A 14007-nucleotide genomic window follows, 5' to 3' on the forward strand; every position below is an offset into this window, starting at 1 on the left:
AGCCCTTCCTTGAATTGTCAAATTTGACAGTGAACCCCTCCCACGTGTATGGTGCTATTGCGTGTCGCACTTGCACCTCAGTGGTCCTGTCGGGGCGATACGTTCTTCATCTGTGAACATACTCTCAAAGCCTGTCAAGTGTCAATGACTATTTATCATATCACAACCTGCATAGGTATGTTGACACATTAGTGATTAATTCATCACAATTCCAAGACATTTAGAGTCTGTACACAGTATCTGGTGTGTCCACCGCGAGTGTCAATAACAGCAGCGCAGCGTCTGTACATGAAGTGGACCAGACGATTGATGAACGCCATTGGCATCTGGAACCACACTCTCAGAAAAGCCTGGCGCAATCCATCGGCTGTGTTTGGTCCCAAAGATGTTCAATCGGGTTTAAGTCGGGGCTAATAGCTGGCCCGTGCATAACGTTGGCAACGTTCTGCTGTAGAAAATCCCGAGTTACTCTGGCGATGTGAGCACGGGCGTTGTCATGCTGGAAAACGTTGTTTCGATGACGTGCGAAAATGGTATGACGTGGGGTCTGACTTGATCGATGTAGCGCACTGCTGTGATGCCGCTTCCTCTCCCTGGACCAAGAATATGGAACACCACAGGACCCACTCTCTGGTTCATGACGATTCCACCCCAAACCATTATGCTTGGACCTCCCCATGAGTCTTGTTCCATAACACATTATTGGTCAGAATAACGCTTGTCACGACGACGGCATAATTCTGGTCCTGCCATCTGCAGTTGATACGCAATACCGACTCTCATCTGTGAACAGAACAGTTCTCCATTGCCCGTGTCGCCAGTTCTAGTGTGACGTTCACGTCGATGGCGAGGGGTGAGGATCAGTCCACGGTAAGGTCTACTGCAATGGATGTTCTCTCTAGTCAGACGTCAGCGCACTGTATCGGTACTGATTGGTCTTCCGTGTGTTCCCACTGTCTGGCGTGCTGTCCCAGATGCCCGTGTGAAGGGATTCTGCACGTGCTGTCGCACAACATGGCGGACTTGTCGCCTTGTGGTAACTCTTGGTCTACCAGTTCAGGGGCGATCATCCGTGGTGTCGCTGCAGTTCTGGTGTCGTTGGGCAAACTGTGGCCGTTCACGTCGATGGCGAGGGGTGAGGATCAGTCCACGGTAAGGTCTACTGCAATGGATGTTCTCTCTAGTCAGACGTCGGCGCACTGTATCGGTACTGATTGGTCTTCTTTGTGTTCCCTCTGTCTGACGTGCTGTCTCAGATGACTGTGTGAAGGAATTCTGCTCTGCACGTGCTGTCCCACAACATGGCGGTCTTGTCGCCTTGTGGTAACCCTTGGTCTACCAGTTCGGGGGCGATCATCCGTGGTGTCGCTAGAGTTCTGACGTTGTTGGGCAAACGGTAGCCGTTAACGTCGATGGCGAGGGGTGAGGATCGGTCCTGGGTAAGGTCTACGGCAATGGATGTTGTCTCTAGTGAGACGTTGGCGCATTGTATCGGTACTGATTGGTCTTCCGCCGTGTGTTCCCAATGTATCATTAAGTCTGTCACAAGTTATCAACACAAGTTTATAAAGTAACAAAAAACGAGGCTCTGCCGAGTTTTTTTTTACTTTTTCAACGAGTGTTGATATTTTTTGATATCAAAAAAGACGAGTAGGAGATTTTATTTATCACCCAATCCCTTCTTACATGCACATATAGATAAATTTAATTCTTTGCTGTAGATTTCACTTTTACTGAACATTACGGCGTAGTGATACATCATTTTTTGACAGCAATTCAACCATTGCAAGGTCCTTTATATTGACCCAGTGTTTCCACCAAGGTCAATTGAATAACAATAGTTCATTTTTGATTTAAAAAAAAGTTATTTTTAATAAGAAATGAACTGTTCTTTGAAAATAAAAAAAAGTATTTCCTTTTCAACTGACCAATCAAATTCATGTAAAGCGATATCTCCTAAGGATATATCGCAGTAGATTATGAAATATATCACACAAGCGATATCTACTGTAGAATGTATTATTGGGTGATAAGGAGCCTTATTGCTCAGGTAAATTTGGAGATGTGGTCACAAATATACAATAAAAACATTTGGCAAGTTTTATGCAATGTGTCTATTCAGAGTAACATACCAACCTGACGTTTATTTTGCTGCTTAGTAAATGTGAACAAATGTGATAATTTCTCACAAACTGCTGCTAATCAGAAACTTGTGATATTGCTCTGCAATGCCAAATAGGATGTCTAAAATAAAATTGAATTCCCACTCGTATTTCACCTTTAATTAGTCCAAATAGATTTATGTTGTAAAAAGACTTGATAGCAGATGGCTTTCTGATTACTAAACATGAGAAATTAAAACAGCCTTGGGATATAAAATTGATTAAATTTAGTAAGAACCTAATTCATGTCAATCCTCTTTGGAAAAGATATTTGATGTTTTGAGAGAAATAAATTTAAAGAATCTGTCTCACCGGAAAACGAGAAGAGTTAATTTTTGAATAATATCATATCAACAAAGCATACACTGGCCATTTTAGAGTAAAGTTATTTTCACGAGCTTCCTTTAAATTAATTGAAAACCACTAAAAGTTCTATAATTTAAAAAGTTAGTATCTCATAGCAAATGCTAGGCCGATTTGCTTCAAATACCCCTGGAAAAGACCAGGAGACGATACCACGCGGTCAATTGTATTTGAATACCATTTTATTCTGTACAATTCCTAATCCATTAATCTGTATTATTGAACATTTAATGTTGAAAAGGCATCTAAAAATATGAAAGTACATTAAATATGCAAAAACACACCATATGGAGTCTTTAGCTGGCAGAGGGGAAACCCGAAAACTTGGAAATCCACGAAATTAGGCAGACGACCCTACTCCTTGACACTACAACCCCCCGTCCATCAAGGTAATAGTTATAATAAATGTAGTACTTTGGTCATTGGGATCATATTGTGTCTTTGACTAATTGTTGGTTGATGACGCTTTCTATTAGTAAGTGCAGGAGGACTACACATATAGAGTCAAATCCCACGTACTAATGAAAGTAAAATGACATGTTTATATATATATATAACGGTCAGTCTATAACGTACAGAAATAAGGGGGGTATAAACGATGGTGTTGAGCGGAATTGATCAGATCTCACGATATAGCGCGCACGTGCTAACCATTCGGCCATCCATTCCGGTTTGAACATCTAGCTTTGAGTTTGAACACCCAACGACTTTTCAGTACTTAAGACCCGCTTATACCAAAACTTAAACAGTCCGACAGGTCGTCCCAGACGCTCCTTTGTCATCCGTGTGCTGTTATCCGACAGATTATAACCGACGAGAAATTAGCCTGGCAGATACAAATAATCCTTTACCTTAAAAACTATATTTACCATTGTGTTACCGTGCCCTTTGAATTATGTTAATCAAACAGCAAAATTGTAGATTATCCGTGATCTCTCATTAAAAGAAAGCGCAATGCCTACCTACCAACCCATATGACCAATCTGATTACAATGCAGATCTATATTTCGTTTCGTTATTTTATATTTTCGATGGCCTACACTATATGATGATCTGACCAGATGTACTTGGAGGTCACGTCAGGGGTCATACATGCGGCTTTTGACACTGTGTCGACAGACATTGATTAATCAATCAGCGTTGACGTTTCTAGGGGTTTACCCACAGTTCCGTGCAGAATACGCCAAGAACTCGCCGTAACAGACCGTTTCATTGGCTAATTCCTCACATCAACTAGAACGGCTGTTCTTTTTAACAACTCTTCCAGATCCTAGTGTTGTGAAGTTAAGTAAAACGAAATATTGAACTATTAAAAAACGAAACGAAATAGGATTAAATCAGATTGGCATATGACCCAACATTTCTAGAACTCGTTGATTCAAACCGGATACAGAGCTTCTATCTTAACTATATTTACAATCTATTTACTACGCCCTATGAAATATTATGTAATCCTACCAAAAAAAAGGTAGATTTGTTATGATCTCAGATTTACAGAAAACATAATACCTACCCACAACGTCATTCGAAGCACCCAACAGATTTGGATCCCGTAGATTCAAACTGGACATAGAGATGTCAAGCCTGTATAATATGATGATGTTCCTTTCTAAGAAGATACAGTTTTAGTTTGTTTTTAAACATAATACTCTTCCTATTTTATGCTTTTATCTTACAGACTCGTAGCTCATACAACAAACTTTTATAATAGTATGTGTTCGTAGACATATATTTTCTTTAATGAAGGAAACTCGCCCCTTATTCCTCTAATGGTATTATGACAGATATTCGATATCTCAGTCGCTTTCAACTTGTAATTGTGTATATTGTAAATAACGTTGGCATTCTAAGAGCACAGCGTGATCGTTACAATAAGGGTTAAAAGATGAGAGAGAGAGAGAGAGAGAGAGATATATATATATATATATATAGATATATAGGGGGAGGGGGGAGGGTAATTCTAAATCTTTTCGAGACTAACTTGGTATATTGTGATTTTAAAAAATAAAGGCTCAATTTCCCAAAGATTTCAAAGTGTACGCTTAATCTGATGTATACACACAAATTACTTGGAAAATCTGGTCCAATTCAGACACAAAATTAATTTCTACGTCTGGTTACACAATTAATTTCTACATCTGGTTACGCACGAATATAATGCAAAAGTTATTAATAGATTTGCTCTCCCTTTTCCCTTTCACCCTTTTGCGCAGCGATTTTTGTTGACTTTTTGCTGTAAAATCAACGAAAAGGGTTTGAATCAACATTTTCTGCCAGGTTTTAACGAATATTCATGATTTTGAAGCGGAAGGATTACTATGCTGAAATGTAGGACGGACAGTTGAATGTTTATTAGTATTCTACTTACAGTTTGTGTATCACAAGATTTCCATGGTGAACCTCAATACATGCTTTTGAGCAACTGGTTGCCACATGTTGGTTCATCTGTGATAGAAAGCGTTCAACCCAACGGAAATTTTGGGAAAAGTTAGAGTCGGTCCAAGAGACGAGAATTAACATTTAGAGTCAATGTGGAAATTAATGGTTTGATGTGGTCAAAAAACCAGATTCCAGTCTGTGTTAGTTTAATATCAACTCGGCTGTAAAAGTTTATTTTGTCGATGACGCTATAGCACAATTACCAGTAAAATACTCACAAGCTTTGGTACACAGAAAAAGTAAAATTCTTTTCGTATTCAGAAACGAAAACTGATGCTACGTACGACCGTTTTACAGTTATTGACGATTAGTATGTGGTAATCTGAACATCACTTGCTGGTATTGCGCTGATAATAGACAGTGACGGACAACTGCCCAATAAAACAAAGCCAGAACAAATGATAAATCAATTAGTTTTCAGTTTGCCTTATTAAAGTTTCCGAGAAAGACTGTAATTGTAGGCACAGACAGCAACAAAAAATAAACGCTGGTAATATTTCTCTAGCTAATTAATATTTGCTCTTAAACTATCTTAATTTCTTTCACACATTTATTTACTTTTCGTTTTGTTTTAAAAGGTTCATATATAGCTTACCAGTTTGGTTGATATACGTTTACTAATTCAAATGCTTTTTTTGATATTTGCTCGTAAACTATCTTAATTTCTTTCACACATTTATTTACTTTTCGTTTTGTTTTAAAAAGTTCATATATAGCTTACCTGTTTGGTTGCTATCCGTTATTAGCATCACAAGACTTGCTTCGTATTCTGGACTTCCTCGGAGACATCGTCAATTTAATGGAGATGGTCTTTCGTTTAATTCTAGTTAAATACTTAATTCACTCCGTGCAATTATTTACAAGGACATTCGGTCCTCTTTACCACTGCTCTTCAACCTACTTTTACAATGTCTTCCCAAGTCAGGGAAATTACTTTTAAGCGACATCCGCGGCTTTCAATATTAAACTTAATTAAATCGGGCGAACCTTCTTTAATTTACACTAGAACGTTGGTTGTCGTTAAAGATTAAAGATGCCAATCATTTGCGACAGGAATATTGGCTAAATTCCCTCAACTCGGTTCCTATCTGTCGCTGCGTCAAACTGTATATTAATCTGAGCACGTTTTCCATTATAAAGTTTCTATCATGTCTAGTATTTTTTCCAAGACAAGGGTCGTGTATATTGACGATTTACAGCATGTAAAGATTTATTAAGATCGTTTATGATTATCCAGAAAGACAAAAAAAAAGACCCATTCCATCCGATGTTTATTTCTCGACATTGACGCGTTAATCGAATGTCAAGGTTCATTAAGCTGTGCGCTATTGATGCTCTTCGTGTTTGGTTTCCAAATAGATTACCACTTTACATTTTATCCGGACCACGGTGGTTGTGTGGCTGTGGCACTCAGGGGCGTAGCAGCGTTTTTCATTTGGGATGAGTGGGTGGGGGGGGGCGCTTATATAAACTTTGTCAAACCTTCTACTGAGTGTAACGAGTCAAAAAATTAATAAATAGATACAGCAGTACTTGTTTCAAGACTGTATCTGACGGGTGTTATAGATAAACAAAAATAATAGGAGCGTATTTAAAGAGAAAGTATTATGCAACAAATGTTTTTTTACTAATTTACACTGCTTTATGGAGGAAGGTATGCTATATAGTACTGGCGAAGATACATAGTCTATTGTCAAGCTAAATACACATATCCGATGTACAGATTTAACCCATTTGATGTACATTGTATCAACAAAACATTACAACCCCCCACATTCAAATACAATCCTTCTTACGAAGATTGGTATTGAAATATCAGCATCATGCATCTTCAGTTCGGGATGTACTGCATGGCCTGACAAAGACACCTATTACTTTCGACTGTTAATGACAAGAGGGGGAATGACAGTAGGAAACCTGTATCAAATAATATATAATATTTGAAGACTTTACTGTTTGAGATGTTATCATAGGATGGACTTTTGTGGCAGGTTCTAGACCTCCCATCCCCACTCCTCACGTTTGACTGCATTACATATTATACAATACAAGCAGGCAAATTATTAACTTACATTGATCCAAATGAATATCGTAGTGTATTTCTTCGACGTCGGCAGGCCAAAAAATTATCGCGAATCTTTAAATATACTTCGGACCATTCCCAAGATTCTTCTGTTAGCGTCCAAAATTTACCGAAATCATGCTGTGAATGCTATCAACAATGAATATCCAATATTGACTACTTCGGATGCAGGGCATCGTTTTATTCCTAGCAAATCGAAGGCCGGTCAAGCCCTCTGCTGGAATTCCTCTCTCGATTCCCATCTGTATTTATTCTAAACATTATATATGAAATACTCTCACGTAATTTAGTTTTGTCGAATGTTCCAATATAGATAAACCTCATTTTTCGATGTTGCTTTAAGTAGTTACCCAATAACTAAGGAATAATTTATACTCGACTCTACGAGTAGTTAAGTAAACCGAACAAGCTTGGAATAAATGATTCCCCCAAAAAAATGTAAATTTAAGTATTGGATAGACGGACCTACAGGAAGTATACGATCACATTAAAATTTAACATCAATGCCAAAAAGTAACGGGGCAGACTTTATATGGTTTCCACAGTAAAAGTGTCATTGATATATTTCCACATCGGGATTCGAAAACAGGGTAAAAATCGTAAATAACCGTATATTTGTCTTGTTTGAAGATAACAAAGTGTGTCGATGAGATGTTGAACCCTGTGCCTTGATTGGTGGTGTGTAGGGGAGAGGTAGAGGAGCGACAGATCCAAACATCTATTTCAGGGGACTAGCCAATCAAAGAGAGAAATTAAAATAAATTGATTAATGTAGCTGATTTATATTTAATTTAAATAAAATGTTTTTTCGGCTGTTTTACCCCTGCCTTCCCTTCTCACATTTCTCGGGGGAGGGGGTGGTGGTGGTGGCCGAATGGTTAGGGCGTGCGCCTTGTATCATAAGGTCTGTCATTGAGTCAGCTGGCCTTGTTTCGATTCCCTGATTGTACAAGGAGTTGGGTCGCCTGTCCAACCTCCCACTGCTAACGACCCCTACTACCGAAATGACCTAGTTGTGTCGAGTGGCCGCTTAACTCTCTCTCTTTCTCCCTCTCTCACACACGCACACACACACACCCACACACACGCACACACACCCACACACACACACACACATTTCTCAGTAACAGGACCTATACTTGAGTCATGGGGGCATACTATGAGGTTCGCCCCGAGCATCGTCAAACCTCTGCACGTCACTAATTTAAATTTCGTTACAGTGAATGGTGAATAGTTTTAAATAATTAGGCAATTACAGAAAAGTTTTGAAGAAACAACTAACGATACTATTTTCTTTCAATTTTATTCGTTTGTCATTTTAGTTTTGAAATTGATGGGAATCTATTAGAAGTGTTGACTGTCTGGTCTGACCTATCTCCGTTCAGTGCTTAATCAAACATGACGGAGTTGTATTTTGACGGATGGGATGAGAGTCAAGAGACTGATAAGCTATCTTCAGCTTAACCACATGATTTCCTCCCCACTTCAATTACACGACAATTATAATTTAATTTTTACCGAGAAGCTGGTTTTACAGAGATCCAGACGAGGATTATCTGCTCTCGACACTATCTTTTTTAACAACTGAATGAAATGGAAATTGTGACTTAACCAGCACACGATAGGTAAAGTTGTTTATAACAAACGAACCGTTATTCAGATTCATGTTGCCACCCTAGTGAAATAAAATGTTATGAATTGGGGTTTAATGCCTATATACTTTCAGTCAATGGACTAATAAAGATGGTCATACGTCATACATTGTGTTATGGGGGTAATTTTGCTCGGGCAGCGGCGTTTATCCCTACTCTGTATCGGATCCCAACTAACTAGGGTCTTTTACGTCCCACGCCGCTGACAAGGGTACTACCACCACTGTAGGGTCTATGTGATGCAGAATGAGTCACCTAATACTAAAGCATACCAAAAGATTCCAACTGAATGTATAGATATATGAAGCTTCTAAAGAACACGCCAAAAACTTTTAACAAACCACCAAATGTGGCATCGATTAAGATTTTCGAAATGTATAGTTTATTATATATACACACGACTTAAAGCTTAGGTTCCTAGAAAAAGTCTGTGTTGGTGCTTTTATCTCTTACTTCCAGGCGCGAATTTACGACATGAACGTTATGTCAACTTGAATAAAACTGCTTTTCGGCGGGATAACGATCGGCGGACAACTATATAGGCAATGCGATCTATGTTCTACCGGGGAGTTCAGTGTTATATGTTCACATTCATTGTGAGGTGGGATTGTGCATGGCGCTCCAGATTCGGACCCCGCTATTCACAGCTTCTAGATTCGCTTCTGCTTGCTTTGATTTAGGTATCTGATCTAGGTGACGCTAGCTAATAAGAAACGTCGATTTGTTACAGCAGTATAGCAATGGTTAATGAGCTTATAATGTTTCTGACCAAAGCTTCTGTTAAAACTAATGGATTTGAAATAAAGTGAACTCGTATTTGTTGTGAATTATAAACGTACTACACTACCCTCCCGCCCATTGAAATGGCATTACAATTGACTATCTGTGTTATGTTGGTCTCATATAGACGGACACAATACTGTTACTTTGGTACATTTAGCTACCGTAGAATATTTTCTACTGTTCACTTCGCTCTGCCTTGTTTTTGAATTCGTTAACAAATCAAGAATCATCCATGTTGATCGAGTTACATTTCTTTTGTGCTTGACGTTGATTCCGGTATATTAACTTATATGGGAGGCGAAAAAATTGATTTTTATTATAGTCTCCTCAATCTCTACGTTCTACATAGCCTTCAATTTGAAATTCTTTGAAGTCGGAAGCGGAGACAATTTGGGGTTTGGAGAACAAGACCATAATTTTATAAGGATAACCGTTGAAATTATTTGATTATAAAATTAAACTCGGTCACGAAGTGTACAATGTACAAATGAAAACATGAAATTCAGCCACATAAATATAACAAACAGAAGTCTAAACAAAAACAATGGCCCAGCATTAAAACCCAAAATGTCAAAATCAATTATGCTTCGGACATTTGTGTGGCGGGACCTTTAATTTGTTTAAGAATTTAAGCAGAATGTTAATGCAATCAATGCTTGTAATATTCGTCTGCAGAGTTTGATAATAGAATATATTATAATACATGTCTAGACCGATTTCTTCTGTAATCTCTAGACACTCTAAACACACTCAAGTATTAAATGACATTTGCAAATAAACTTCGGATCATTAATTATAAGTAACCTTTCAATGAGAAATTGGCGCTGCCATCTAGTAGGAAAGGTTAAGCCTGATAATAAAATGCAAGTTGGAAATCGGAGTTCGGTTGCATTTTTAGAAAAGTGAATTATGCCAGTCATATCGAAATGGAATGAAATAAATGGGGTTTAGCGTCATACTTTTCTGCAACAACCGGAGGAACGTCTAGGTCGTCGCGACTATCGTCAAGTAGGCTACCTTACCGTATATGGCTTTATATATTTGAAAATAAGAAAAGAATAAATAAATAATTGAATAGGATTTATAGAGGTGTTTTATAGCTCTTTTAAAATCTTTTCCGAGTCGTATACTGAGTCGTTGTAATGAACCTATACCCCAAGGATCGTGAGAAATCGGTAAGAAATCACTCAACGAACACAAACAGGTAGCCTATGCTGCAGATTTGACCGATCAAGCTGAAAACCTTTTCGTTAGCAACCTATTCAGAGTAAAGACCAGAATCGCCCAAACTCATCTATATATATCTACCAATAAAATCAAACGTTACATGTATAAAATGAAAGTGTATAGAATATATTATATGGCACACTACTACTACAATATTAAGCTATTCTTTTAGCTTAGAATTGAGGTGTAATTTCGGATTATTCTTAGCATCTAACTACATTTATTCTAAAATGTAATAAAATAAAATTTCCAAATATTATTATTAAAACTTGGCACAATCATATAGGGGTGCATATGAGATTAAAGCGATAATTTCATATTTTCTAAGAAAGTCAAAACATAACTATTTCTATGTCTTTTGCTCAATAGATTATCTACTAGCTGGGGCTAGATGTAGAGTAACGAATCTGCCGAGGTTTGTCGAGTGCGTCTTTCTCGACAGCAAATAACGGCCTTAAAATTAATCTTAGATGTAAAACATACTGCCCACGTTTACCCTCGACTAGACACATTGAAAATTCTCGACATAATCTAATCAATGTTTATTTATCTATAAAATTCTGCCCTGATTTCTTATTTGACCTCTTACAATATTATCAAACTCCTTATAATCATCTTAACAATAACCCTACTACTCTCAAGCCAAATAATATTAATGTGTAGTTAAAAGCAGTATACGCTTCAAAGGACCCAAACTATGGAATTCGCTGCCGCCCTCTTTAAAAACTTTAAATAACTTGAATCTTTTCAGGAAAAAAAACTTCTCCTTTACCTTAAATCTACTAGATTTATATTATCCTAAAAAGCCCCCCCCCCCCCCCCCCGCGGCTATATTTCTTAATACATGTATTATTAGTTGGCACAGTCATTTTAAAGGGACGCGCTCTCAACTTGAACATATCCAGTTTTCCAACATTCTAAATGCCAAGCGAGACCGATATTTTTCGAAGTTCGAATTCTGATCATCGTACAAAATTCCGAGCCTCCAACGAAATATATTCCGTAAGATAAGTAAATATGCTTTCCAAATATTATAAACAAAAGTTGGCACAGTCATATTAAAGGCGCGTGCTCTCAACCCGAACATAGCCAATTTTTAATATTCTACATGTAAAGATATACCGGTATTTTTCAAAGTTCAAATTCGGATCATCGTACAAAATTCTGAGCATCCAACCATGGACCGTGTATAGATGGACAGGCAACGTCCACGAAGTCTTTAGAATTATGTGCAAGAGGCAGAGAATCCGACCAATGGGACTCGTTGCCTGTCCATCTATATACGGTCCATGATCCAACTAAATATACTCTAAAAGGTAATTAATTAGGCTTTCCAAATATTATTAGTAAGAGTTGGAACAATCATACTAAAGGGGTGCGATCTCAACTTGAACACTGTGAATTTTTCAATGTTCTAAAGGGAAAGACAGTTAATATTCCAAGTCGAAATTCGGACCATCGTATAAAATTCTGAGCATCTATCTATATATATTCTGAAAGATAATTAATCAAGCTTTCTAAATATTATTAGCAAAAGTTGGCACAATCATATTAAAGAAGTGCGCTCTCATCCTAAACATAGCCAATATTTAAGATTTATTTTAAAGAGAAAGACCGTTAATATCCGGAGTCAAAATTCGGACCATCGAATAAAATTCTGATGATCCAACTAAATATATTCTGAAAGGTTATTAAATAAGCTTTCCAAATATTATTAGTAAAAGTTGGCACAATTATATTTATATGACTCCAAAGTACCATATGTTTCTATGTCTGTACGTGTTTGGGTAAAATAACTATCATAGTATTCGTAGGCGATAACTATAACTATGCCACAGGCCTACGTCGTCAATTCTCAATACAGCAATACAAAACACCAAAACAATATCAACTGATTCAACGATGTATTCTTTCTAATATCTATCTATGTCATTACAATATCTAAAGTTACTACAGGTCTACAGCAGAATCTTTCTATAATCTATCTAAATAGTCGATCCATTCTGTAATACTATAGTTGGGTTCCATTCAAATGCATTGCACCAAGTTGAAGTACTGAGATTGAGTACTGTGCTTGAGTACTGAGATTGAGTATTGAGATTGACTGAAAATATAAATATGATGTCCTTTAACTATACTAAATTACAAGTTATTCGTACTATTATATTGAACGCTAAGGCTTATTGGCCTTTGACCTCTGCAACTGCACAACATCCTGACACATTTTATGGCATGACAATGACAATTTGCAACTTGGATGATTTCTTATGCATAAGCCCGTTCCTACTATATGTAGTAGGGTTTTATATTCTCTTTAAATATTTTAGTAGGGTTTTATATTCTCTTTAAATATTTTAGTAGGGTGTTATATTCTCTTTAAATATTTTAGCCAGTTTCCATTGTCCTGTGTATCCAGCTAGTCTTTTATTTCCAGTGGTTATACTTACTTTAGTTTATAGTTTAAAGATGCTCTTTTAAGATAGTGAGTAGATTTCCTTATCTTGGAAACCTGCTTTGTTGATTTTGGTTACTAACTTCACTCTCTTATGATCTGTCCAACTTTCAACATCTTTTCTGAGTTACAGCACAATAAATCATATCATATATTTCAAGATAGGTTTAATATTTGTTTGACTGGACTAGACATTTAAACTATAAATAATTCTAAACTTGTAAATTAAGTATTAGCAAGTTAATATATATAGAAACTAGATAACTTTATATCGCATAATTAAATAATCATTAAATAGTATCCTCTGTGTAATGTCTTGTTAATTATCTGAGCGATGTCATTAGTGATGCCTGGCCAGAAAATGGATGATTCTGCCCTTGCTGTCATCATTGAGGTGCCCTGGTGCGCTGAGTGGAGGGCGCGAATGCACTGGTCACGTAGGGATTCGGTGATGATGATTCTATCCTTGTACATTAGTACTCCGTTTAACGTGTATAAATCATCCTGGAATCTATGATAATTGTGCAGGGCTAACGGCCAATCCTCATATGACGGCGGAATATTACCTTCTTCGATGAAGTTTATTAGGTCCACAGGGTTTTGATCACTGCTGGTGGTCTCTCGTACTTGATCCCATGTGATAGAGTTAAAATCCTCCAATAACGTAGAGGCTGCTTCTTCAAGTTCGGATTCTATGCTGTGTGTGGTGGGCGAGTGGATACGTAGCATAGAAAGTGATTCACATCCGATATGTCCATATGTAATGGCACCGTTGTCATCGATGAGGTGATACTTGTTGGATGATCGTGGACCCGATGGTGAGCGTGACATGCAATCAGAGGCCCT

The 14007-nt window shown here is 37.5% G+C and overlaps 1 protein-coding gene across 1 annotated transcript in view; it reads right to left on the reverse strand.

The window, feature by feature from the left end:
• Positions 1–5904, reverse strand: part of LOC126807941 (CCN family member 2) — an 82376-nt gene extending 76472 nt beyond the window's left edge. Inside the window, exon 1 of the mRNA XM_050532889.2 lies at positions 5686–5904. The gene's annotated coding sequence lies outside the window, so the exon portion shown is untranslated. The remainder of the gene's footprint in view (positions 1–5685) is intronic.
• Positions 5905–14007: the final 8103 nt, after the last annotated feature.

This window comes from Patella vulgata, chromosome 1 (assembly GCF_932274485.2).
Source record: "Patella vulgata chromosome 1, xgPatVulg1.2, whole genome shotgun sequence".
NCBI lineage: Eukaryota > Metazoa > Mollusca > Gastropoda > Patellidae > Patella > Patella vulgata.